Source organism: Balaenoptera borealis (genome assembly GCF_965194805.1).
Source record: "Balaenoptera borealis genome assembly, chromosome: 13".
In the NCBI taxonomy this organism is placed as follows: Eukaryota; Metazoa; Chordata; class Mammalia; order Artiodactyla; family Balaenopteridae; genus Balaenoptera; species Balaenoptera borealis.
In genome coordinates, this window is record NC_138870.1 from 63,176,582 (window position 1) to 63,189,071 (window position 12,490).

A 12,490-nucleotide genomic window follows, 5' to 3' on the forward strand; every position below is an offset into this window, starting at 1 on the left:
AATCTGTATTTTTAGTACTTTCCTGCCTTCTCCTGCTAATTATTTCATATCTGTATGACTTACTCTACTACGTTGTATACATTTACAGATTCCCTCTCTTTACATGTTCTCCCTCTCTCCAGGCTGGAGAGTTCTATGCTTTAAAGTGCATCAGACTCCCCTAAGAAGCCTTTTAAAATGCAAGTCTCCACCCTGAGATTTTGATTCAGTTGGTTTGGTCTGCACCAGTTTCTGCAGTTGGAAATCTGTGTTTTTAAAAAGCATCCTACACTTTATGAAATGTCCATGGGAAGCTGTATGGAAGTGAATGTTTATAAATATGTAACAAGAAATTAGCTGAACATTGCACCTGCAGAATATATTAGAGAGGAGTGGAACAGGAAGAGAACTAACATTTATTAAGGACAAGCTATAGACATACATATGTATTATTTTATTATTATTACAGTAAGCCTAAGAAGCGAGTGTTGAAATACTTGTTTTCTTCACATTAGGCCAGGGATTGTCAGAGTGATTAAGGAAAAAGAATTATTAGCAACTGCAGTAGTCAAAACATTTTTAAGTACTTCAGAGCAAAATAAAAGGCCGAGAGCTTTAGATGTAACTCATTTGATCCTCAACCTATGATTTTACCAGCATTTTACTGATAAGGAGACTGAGATTCTGTAATTTTAAAATAACTTGCCCAGTGTCACGTGACTAATAAGACACAGATGGTAACTTTCAAACACACAGGCATTTAATCTCAATGCTTGTGTCCTAGTCAGAGAATAAATAGTAGAGCCATGATTTGAATATATGTAGAACCATGATTTGAATAGGAAATAGAAGAAAATAGACATAACAAAAAATAAATACCAAATTTGAAGTATACCAATTGTTTAGTGAATTGAAAACCCATTATCACAATATCTCAGAGCTGTATCTCTTCCTTCTGTTTAAAAAACAGCATATTGAAAAAAAAGCAGAAATCAAAGTAGGGAAGTAAACCAGATTTTTAAGAAGGACTTTGTTTGGATTTATTTAATACAAGAGGAGAAGAATGGAAACCATGAGTCACAAATATTGTTTTGCAAAAGGTCAGAAATAATCTGGTGGGTTTCCCCAGGAAATAAAATTATGAGCTCAAAGAATGAGGAAAGCTGAAAGAGACTTGCAATAAGACCAAAGCAAATATAAGCACACCATTTTAGCTTCATTATTTAGAAATAGAGCTAGACAGGTAGAAAAGCAGGCTTCTGAAAAGCTACCATATGCAGGTTTCAAACAGAATTGAGTGAAGTGAAAATAATATCAGGGCAAAGGAGCAGTTCTAAAAAGCAACCAGACAGAGACAAATATTATTGAAATTCTTCTTTAACCAGAGCATGGAAACCTGCTTTTCAATTTATTTTTATTCTTTTTTTAAAGAAATGGAACTATGGGATAGCATAGAATATCATGCAATTTGGGGAACAGAGGTGAAAAATAGTTTAATACTCCATATGAATTAGCATGACAAAATAACCTCTCAGAGAAAATGTTAAGCCCCATACTGAAACACACAGTTAATTGTTTCCAAGAGATATAAAACACTTTTCAAATTTCTGTCAAGAAAAAAAAAAAAAACACGCATCAATTTTAACTCCATAGTATGATATATAATCTTTTAAAAGTCCAGTATTCTCTGAATGTCCTGAATCTTTTTTTATTGCCATAATTAAATTTGGACATTTAGTTAAATAGATTTAAGAGCATCTTTAGTTGATTTCGTTTCATTACTGTGATGGGTGACACATTTATTAATGAAATATTAAACCAAGAGAATACTCACAATACATAGTCTTCCCTAACCCTAAAGACAATACTTTCTGCTTTTACTAGTAGTCATTTCAATTATTTTGTCCCCTTTTAGGCAATGACCAAAAAAAAAGCATTAGGCAGTAGAACCAACTTAGAAAGCATAGTTGAGGACAATAACTAAAAATAAAAATAAAAAATAATTGTCCCAAAGGCCTTGCAAACAGAACACCTAGAACTAAACTCATCATCCATTATCTTCAATCCCCAATTCAGCTTTTTCAACTTCCTCCTGAAATCTATGAGTGGTATTGATATTCTCAAGCTAAAAACTTGGAAAATAAACATTCATGACTCAATCCCTTTCTATCTCACATCCAACATGGTGACATCTGTCACCATGTTCAAAAAATTCTTTCTCCTAAGCAGCTTTCATGTCTGCTCACTTCCTTCCATTCTTAACTGTCCAGGCAGTCAACATGTGTTATCTGCATAATATCCACAGCTCCCTAACAGAGCTCTCTGCCCTCAGTATTGATAACAAAAAAAAAAAAAAAATCTATTCTGCTTATTGCAGTCAAAATGGTCTTTCAGAGAATAAAGACACTCATGATGCCCTGCCCTATTTTATTACTTACCAATGGCTATTTCCTGGGCTTAGGATAAACCCAAGTTCCTTAAGATGTCCCTGTCCATCTCACCTGGGTCATTTCTTTCTGATGCTTTCTCCTTCTTCGAACTACCTCAGGATATTCTCAGGTACCGTTCTTTTTTTTAGAACCTTCCCATCTCTCCTCACATGTCTAACTGCTACTCAACCTTCAGATCTCAGTTTAAACATTATTATCTCCTCGCAGGCTTCCTCAGTGCTCTAAAATATGTTGTGTTCTGTGGATTCAGTACTATGCATATGCACATAGCATGCTTTATTTTCTCTATCGGGACACTTAGAAGTCAGAATTGCAATTACTTGCTTAATTGCTTATCTCCCATGCTAGACTGTAAGGGCTGAAATCAAGGCTTTCTTGGCTACAATTATATCCCCAGTGCCCAGGTTCATGTCTGCTTTACAATGATCAATGATTAAGATAATGAAGATGATAATGATGATGAAATAACTTCAATGGTGACTATATTGCATTTGATGATTATAATTATATTATTGTGTAACTACCATCTTCCGGATTCTGGGTTAAATGATTTACATTTATTCCTCCATTTAATTCTCACAACAATCCTTTAGTATATGTACTATGATTATTCCCATTTTAAAGATAATGACTATTCCCATTTTAGAGGTAAAGGCATGTAGGTATAGAAAGGTTATTAAAATTGCCTGAAATCAAACCTCTAGTAATTGGAGGAAATAAGACTTGAATCCAGGTGTTTTGCCTGCAAAGGTTGTCTTTTTCAATAATATTTGTGTTGAATTTTATTGAATGCTGCAAGCCATGTGGAGGAAATTGCTCTTTATGAGTTTGAGTTTCTACAACTGAGAATTTTAGATATTGGATTCTTTTCCCATTGGATTTCTGATGATTCAATCTTATTCAGTCACAGTGTAATCCTAGTGCTCTCAGCTCTGCTTCCTTTTCTTAAGAATTCTAAATGTATTATTTCCTTGGAAAATTACAAAACCCATAATATACAATACGTTTACAAAGTAAAAGGTTTTTAATGGGTACTCAGAAGTTTATAGATCAATGTCCTTCTAATTTTAAAATTAACTTAGTGACACTATTTTTCAATTAATGTCCTATTCTAATATGTCATCTATATTCAAAACATAAGAAGAGAAAATCTTCCAAAATATAAGGATGCTTCTCAGCCTGCTTCTTATCTGAAGCAGGTTAGAATCCAAAAGCCTCTTTTCATTTTGAACTTTCCCTGCCCCTTTTAGTCCAATCTAATATAATTCTTTTTAAATCTTTGTGCATCAAATTACTATCTATTCCATTAAACAAAAGATACATTCATATATTTTTTCTCAAAGCCCATCTAAATCTTGGGTTCCCTGTGAGGCTGCTAGGATACAAAACCCTGCACAGTCTTAGGAGTTCTATTGTTTTAACAGGGAAGACCTATGTGGCATGCCCTTAAATTCCTTAGATGGCTTTTGTCTAACTGAAAGTATCTATGAGACATACCAACTTATATCTTTTGGTGATTTTAACAAAGGATCTTACAGCCCTATCTGAATTTGATTTCTTACTTTGGTATTCTTTTGCTGGGAAAGATTGAGAAAAGAAATAGTTTTACTTTCAAATCCAGCAGGTTCTGGTTCATGTAATTTCTCTAAATTCTGCTCAAAAATTTAGAGGCTTCTTCTTTGGTGCATCTCTTCTTCTCCTATTTTATCACAGGCAGCAAAAAGAAGCCAGTTGTCACTTTGTACATTCTGCCTGAAAATCTCCCCTGCCAGATCTATGAGTTCATTAGGTTTCCTTTCTATTTCTCATGTGACCGTAGGCAACAGTACTGTCAAACTTTCTGCCACTACATAACAAGAATCCTCTGTTTGCAATCTCCAGTAACATTTTCCTCACCTTCCTTCAAGCCCTCGCCAATGGTTTCCTCAAGGTTATTTCCAGCTTCCACTAACAGTCTCCTTGAGACCCTTTCAGCTTTGGTCTACCACTGGGTCCCAAAGCCAATGGAAAATGCTTTGGGCAGCAGTGCTACACTTCCAGAACCAAATTCTGTTCCGATTAGAGCTGCATCACAAACTGCTCCAAAACTTTGTGGCTTAAAACCAGAGCCATCTTATTATTACCTCTAATGGTTTTGTGGGTCAGGTACCATGGCAAAGGATGGCTCATCCTTGCTCCATGATATCTGAGGCCTCAGATGGGAAGACTGAAATGACTGTGGTCTGGACCTGCTGAGACTGACTGAGAGTTTGCCATCTACATAGTCTCAGGGTCTTTTCATGGGATGTCTCCATGTACTTTTTCCAGTATAGCAGCCCAGGGGAGTCATACACTTTACATTGAAGCTCAGAGCTTCAAAAGCAATAAATCCAATAGATCATGGTAGAAACTATAAGGATTCCTGTGATGTTGCAAACCTAACGTTAAGCTCCAGTCCTAGTAGTTTTGTTTCTATTCCATAATGTACTAAAACTAGTTCCTATCTTGAGACCATTTAATTTACTGTTTCCTTTGCCTGAATTGCTATTCTTATGGATCTCTTCCTGGATTGCTCTTTATGTCATGCAAGTCTCTGCTCAGACTCATCATCACATGGAAACTGTCTTGACATAGTTACCTCCTGCATCAGTCACCCAGAATCCAGGGAAGCATGTCACTTTTCTTAATGTGATGCAGGGTGTGCAGCAGAGAGGTCAAAAGGAAAAAGAGAACCCTCTTTTGCGGGCAGTGAGATACTGCAATTACTTATGACTTTATTATTTATTTATTTATTTATTTATTTATTTATTTATTTATAGAACGAAATCCTAAGTTATTTATTTATTTATCCATTTATTTATGGCTGTGTTGGGTCTTCGTTTCTGTGCAAGGGCTTTCTCCAGTTGCGGCAAGCGCGGGGCCACTCCTCATCGCGGTGCGCGGGCCTCTCGCTATCGCGGTCTCTCTTGTTGCGGAGCACAGGCTCCAGACGCGCAGGCTCAGTAGTTGTGGCTCACGGGCCCAGTTGCTCCGCGGCATGTGGGATCCTCCCAGACCAGGGCTCGAACCCGTGTCCCCTGCACTGGCAGGCAGACTCTCAACCACTGCGCCACCAGGGAAGCCCATGACTTTATTTTTTTCCTGACTTTTTTTTTCCCCCTCCTTGAATCTTTGTGGTTTTATGAAAAGCAAAATGATTCACAGTCTAATCATGTACCCCTTTTTTTCTTGTCCTTCACCTAATAGGTTTGGGGAAGTTGTAATTATAAATAGAAGAAATAAGTTAGAATCCAGGCTTTAAAAAGTGGGGATGATAGAGCAGAATATTCAGCCCTAAAACCCCTCAATCTTCCTCCCATTAACTGTGTCAATTACCATCTTCCTGTTTTGTTTTACTCCCATACCCTGAGCAACAGCAACAATGTATGAAGGATAGAGAAAATGTCCAGTATGAAACAAATGCTTATGCATTTTTGTTCATTCAAATACTATTTCTTAAACTCTGTCTCTCATCTGAACAATAGAACACCAAATGAAATTGCTAGCTTGGAAATTACATTAGACATACAGGGAAAAGTTCTGACTTCCGTGGTTATAAGAAAGTACGATGTGTTGTGTTGTCATAGCAGATGCAAAAGAAATTATTAGAAAGCAATGCCTGGATCAACTTGGATGAACTCTCCCTCTAGGCAGTAGAGGAAACTAGAAATTTAATTGTAGTCTTGTCCCTGTCTTAGAAATGTGCACTTTAAATCGCAAGGGAACATCATTAAACATCAAGTTTCATCACTTTCACCAGGATTTAGAAGCAAGTTAATTTCACATGCATTTTTTCTTAGTAAGGAAAATGTTTCCACAGAATCTACCTCATGGGAATCATACTAGACTCTATTACACAGTGAAAAAAAGCAATACAGAAATATCTTTGTGCAACTGCTAGACTAAAAAGCATAGGTGAAGCTAGTAACTTTGTATAATCCATTAAGAAAGTGTACCCGGAAGCCCCATTCTCAGGCTAGCAAAATAAAAGTCTTGACTCTCTTCCTGTGAAGATAAAATTACTTTATTGGAGCACAAATACTTGCAATGAAAGTGGAACGATGGAACTCTGGCCAGAAAGGACAGCCAGAAATATAATTTGTCAAATGATACTACAACATGTCCACTACACATATGCTACCCTGGAAGAGATAAGAGACTCCACAGGACTTGAACATTTTACTTCCAGAAAAAAAGTGTCAGTTCTCACTTAACATATAATAACGTTAAGATTTTGTTTCTAATATCTAGGATAGCTGGTGAATGTTGTGATTGTTCACATTTTCAACACATGTAGCAGTTATTCTTTTAGATTTCATATATTTTCTTTTCAATATTTTAAGAAAAGCTACCTAAAATGTATTTCACATTTTCTGCCTTAGTAAATTGTGTGAAGAAGCATAATTTATCCTCTCTATTGATATAGAAGGAAAATACTTTATTGTTTTATTACCTTATATTTATTTTATTATCAGTGAATTTAACTTGCTCATTAAATATGTATTTAGTTACATTTATATGTATAAGGACTTACATTATATATACAAATATACACACATATGTATGTGTATATGTGTGTGTATATTACTGAATCAATTGAAAATAAGCTGTAGATGACTTGACATTTCACCTCTGAATATTTCAATATGTATTTCCTATAAATGAAGACATTCTCTTATATGTCCATAATATCTAAGAAAATTAACAATAATTCAATAATGTCTAATAAACATTCAATATTGAATTTTTCCCATTCTGGGATCTAATCGATGTGTACACATTTGCATGTGTTCATTAGGTCTCTTTAATCTCCTTTCATCTGGAACTTGTTGCCCTTCCTTTGTTTCTCATGATGTTTTCAAAGAGGCCATTTGTCATGCCTCATATAGGCATAGGATGTCTCATATTCTGAATTTGTCTGATTGTTCTCTTATTATTAGATTCAACTACAGTTTTTGGAAATAATAGATGATATAGCATACTTTTTTATTGTATCACATCTGAAAACATGCAATAACCAATTATACTACTATTGATGATGGACTTAGAATTCTAGTTTGGCACTTATATCCTTTCATTACTTTGAAGCTGTCATTCCATTATATCCTCATTTCTAATTGCTATTGAGAAATCAGGTGTCATTCTTGTTCTATTTTTCTGCTGTTTTGAAAACTTTCTATTTATATATATTAGCAGTTTATATTCTGTCAATTTTACCTTGATGGGTCTTGATAATTCTTTTTATTTATTATTCATCCTTTTCTGTGTTGGAAGGGCTTCTTGAACTTGTATGTTGATGACTTTCATTAATTTTAGATCTTTGTAGCTATTAGGTCTTGAAATATTGTTTCTGTTCTGCTCTCTTATTTATTTTCTTCCATTAATACAATTGCATTTATGTTAGATCTTATCACTGTATTTCCTATATCTTTTGTATTGCTTTCTGTATTTTTTTCATTATGTTGTTTCTCCTTGGTTTGTTATGAACATTTTCTTTTGACCAATCATCACAGTAATTTTCTTACAATATGCATGTTTAAATCCATACATTAGGTACTTAATTTTGATTTTTATAATTTTTCTTTAAATTTGCATTCTGTTATGTGTTATAATTTCAAATTCTCTGTCAAAGTTTTCAATCTTTTTTTTAATTACTTGAACAAGCACAGCATAGTTAATGTCTGTAACTCCATTATCTCTATTTCTTATTGATCTATTTCTATATTTTATTGTTTCTCTTGGTTTTAAATTATGTTGATTGCCTCCATGAGTTACTCCATTTTTTATTGAAATCGTATTTACAGGCATCATAAATGAAATTTTATGGAAATAACCTGAGGCCTATGATGACATTAACTTCCTCTACAGAGGAATTATTTTTGCTAGCTTCTCTGTTACTACTCTATGATCTTTTGCTATAAGTGACTCAAAAATATGGATTGGCTGGAAATGGATTCTAATTTAGCAATTATACAAAGAAGTGTCCAACTATTTTATTTAGCTCATTTTGAAAAAAAATCTGATATTTTAGGATATCCTTTATTCATCTGATTATTGTTAGATTCATGCATCAAAGAAAGCTAATAATAATAGATCACTTACATCCCTTTACAGGGATTAAAATGACTTGATGCTGGGTTCAGCTTTCTTGACGGGCTTTTCTACTTTTGGTTCAACCTTATTCTAGGGTATATTCTTTCAAATTCTAACTGAAGATGGGAGATTTGCCAATGCTATTCCTTCTTGACAAATTCTGGATACCAATTTGTCTCTATAGTCCTGTAAGACTGTTTAAAGCTCTGCTCACCCCTCACCCTCTGAGACCCATATCTCAGAATTGGCATATATCACCCAAAGAAGTTGCGCCCCAAATGTCAGGATTACTTGTCTGCTTCATAATTCTTCACAACCTTGTTAATTTTCTGTGCCTTCAAGTAATTTTGATATTACATTTTATCCAATTTTCTAGATGTTCTATAGGGCCTGCATTTCTTTGCCTGATATTACCAGAATCATTTCTCTATGACCTTTTGCTAAAGGTTACTCAAAAGGAGTATGAATTGGCTGTTCTGATTGAGTAATTATGTATAACAAAGAACTTCTCAACAATTTTATTTAATTCATTTTTGCAAAGAACTTACCATTTTAGGATACCTTTTACTTACCTATTTAACATTTATTTATTGAGGATTTACTATGCATGAGTATGCAGTAATGGAAAGACACAAAATTTTCCTACCTCTTAGCATTTACTTTCTCATTGGTGTAATATAGTAAACAAACAGGTAAGTATGATAACTTCAGATAATAATAAGTAGTATGAAGGGAATAAACAGCAGGTTATTATAGAAAAGTAAATGTTAAGCTGAAACTTAAAGATTGAGAAGGAACTCGCTCTGCAGAGTGTTGGAAAAACAGTGTCCAGGCAGAGGGAAGTGAATAAATGAATGCCCCAAGAAAGAAAAACACTTGCTGTGTCAACAGATCATGTCTAAAGTAAAGTGTGAGAGCAGGAGATTAGTATGAGTTGAAGTTGGAAAGAAAAGAGTCTGGATTATGTAGAACCTTCTGGGCTATAGTAAGAATAACTCGTCTTTGTTCTGTAACTTATAGCTAAGTTAACTATCATAATATTTATACTTAAATGGCTACAAAAAGATTCTCTCAGGCCACTAAACTGGTAGGAGTAGCCTGGACTGTCAAAATAGTTAGTAACTGAATTGCTTCCACTGATAATTTTACCTTTAGAGGGTAGTAGAAGCAACTTGGGAAATTGCTACTCTGAACTTAATAATGACCAAGAAGGAAAAATTGGTTGGTAAAGTAGAAGTGACAAGAACCTTGGGGACAGGAAACAATGCTACCCTAGAGTTTAAAATTATGACAAAAGAAAATCCTGGGCATATTCAGACAACATTCTTCACGATTTTGAAGAAAAGTTTATTAGTTTGTTTAATAACAAAGTGAAAATGAATGCAGGCCATCAGAACCTACAAAGGAAGACATCAACAGTTTTCAAAATGCTCCACAAGATGTAATTCTGCTTACATCATACAGAAGAGATACTGATGAGAAAGAATATGGGGGCAAAAACAGTAAAATGATATTTCCACAAAGAAAGCTTTCTGATACATTCAATTTAAAAAGACAAATTAGTGACAGTGATAAAATAGTAGCACTTAAGAATGTTTGGAAGAAGTCTTGTTCACAATTCATTTAAAATTACAAAAATATTAAAGACAACTAAAACAACTTTTTGCTCATTTTTGGAGCAAAAAGACAACCAAAAAAGCAACAGCTTGGGGAAATAGGTATTATGAAAAGAAAATGAAACAACTGTTTTGCACTTGTATTCTCCTGCAAGGTGAATAACCATATGTAAAGGGTAGAATAAATATACCAAAAAGAGGAGGTTGAAAGCCAGAACATAAGATATTTAAAGAGACATAGCAACATCTCAAAATGAGGCCAGTTCTCTTAGACCAGATGAATTATCCAGAGTGGTAAAATAACTTGCAAAGGAATTTGCTGAAGGATGTATAATGGGCATTAAATCTTTGAGAAATTCTGGTGGGTATGTGAGCTTCCAGAAGCCTGGAGAGAAGCTAATGTTTCTCTAATATTCAAAAAGGCAGAGAACAAAGTGAAAAATCCAGAAGACTGTCTTACCTGAAGAACATTTCTAGAACAAGTTATAATGGTATAATTTATAAGCTTTAAGAAATAAAGCTGTAATTATTAGGAAATAGTAGCAAGGTTACTAATGGCAAGCGATTTAATGCTAACATATTTTTCCTTCCCTTTTTGCTCTGTGTGCTCCTACCATAGAGGGTTACCTTTCATCCCAAAACCTGGCACATAATAGAAACCAAGTAAATTTTTGTTGAGTGGATAACTAAATTTTCATTCTCAATCTCTAATATGATATCCTCCAATGGGTTTTTCCATACATGGGTTCTGCTCATGCTGTTCTGTCTGCCTGTAAACCACTCACTCTCTTGATTGAAACTCCCTTAAGCCCAACAGCTTTAACCTAGCTAACTCAATTCACCTTTCATGTCTCAAATTCTGCATTATTTATTATGAAATTCTTCTCTAACACCACTCTCCACACAGAAACATAAACATTGGACAGATTCCCCTATTATAGCCTTAGTTCTTCATTCATAATATTTATCACTTTTATAATTGATTAGTTGTCTGTATAATTATTTGTTTAATATTTGTCTTTCTCACCAGACTAAACCTCTATCAGGATGAGAAGCATGTCTGTCTTCTTCATCTCTATACTCCACGCATCCAGGTCAGGGAAATTTACGGATCATAAGCTCTTTTTAGGGCAGTTTGTGGATGTAGGCAAGGTCTTTTATAGAAATCTCTGAGAAAAGATAGAGGAATATGAGCTGGTCATGGTTCTGTTAGACTGAATAGCAACCTTGGGTTAAATGACTATATCTGAGGATTAGAGATTAAAGATTCTAAAGCAGTATATATTATGTGTCCAGTGTCACATCACATGATAAAACAGTGATTCACTATCTCTAGTGTAAATAAGAATCACCTTTGTACTTGCCAAAAAAAGGTAAACTCAGGACCCCAATCCCAGCAATTCAGGTTCATGAGGTTCTCTGTGCTCTGTCCATAGGGACACTTTCTAAGAATTTTGTGGTTTTCAGCAGGGTCTCTGACTGTAATAACACAAGGACATTCTTTCTCATTGATCTTTTTCTCTCAGGCATATTCAGTTACCAACTACATTAGTAAGACTCCATCTTGGTGGTTTTTCTATTTTAAGCTACTATATAAATGACATGCAGGAGAAAATTACAGGTAGAAGAAAACATTTTACTGTGGGGGGGGAGAAAAAAATTTACTCTCAGAACAGATTATTTTAAAAAAGCATTTTAGTTTAGAATAGTTTCAGATATACAGAAAAATTGAGACATTAGTAAAGAGAGTGTCCATATACCCATACCCCATTTCCACTACTAATAGCATCATACATAATTATGGTACATTTTTCACAATTAATGAACTAATATTGATTATCATTATTAACTAAAGTCTATATTTTATTCATATTTCCTTAGTTTTTAACCTGTCTTTATTGCTGCAGGGTCCCATCCAGAATACCACATTTTATTTAGTTGTTATATTCACTTAGGTTCATCTTGACTGTGATATTTCTTAGGCTTTCCTTATTTTTTGATGACCTTGACAGTTTTAAGGAGTACTGGTCAGATATTTTGTGAAATGTCCCTCAATTTGGATTTTTCTGATTCATTATTTTCTAATGATTGGGCTGAGGTTATGGGTTTTGGGGAGAAAGACCACAGAGGTAAAGTCCCATTCCCATCCCATCATATCAGTGGTACATAGGATCAACATGTCTTATCACTATTGATGTTAACCTTGATCCCTCGGCTGAGGTAGTCTTTGTCAGATTTTTCCACTGTAAAGTTACTCTTTTTTCCCCTGTTTCCATATTGTATTCTTTGGAAGTCGCTATAACAGACCACACTTAAGAAGTGAGGAATTATGTC

The 12,490-nt window shown here is 34.5% G+C and overlaps 1 protein-coding gene across 1 annotated transcript in view; it reads left to right on the forward strand.

Annotated features, from left to right (window-relative positions):
* Nucleotides 1-12,490, forward strand: part of LOC309608722 (uncharacterized protein) — a gene marked incomplete at its 5' end in the record, with an annotated part of 30,259 nt that overhangs the window by 5,268 nt on the left and 12,501 nt on the right. The gene's annotated exons all lie outside the window — the stretch shown is intronic.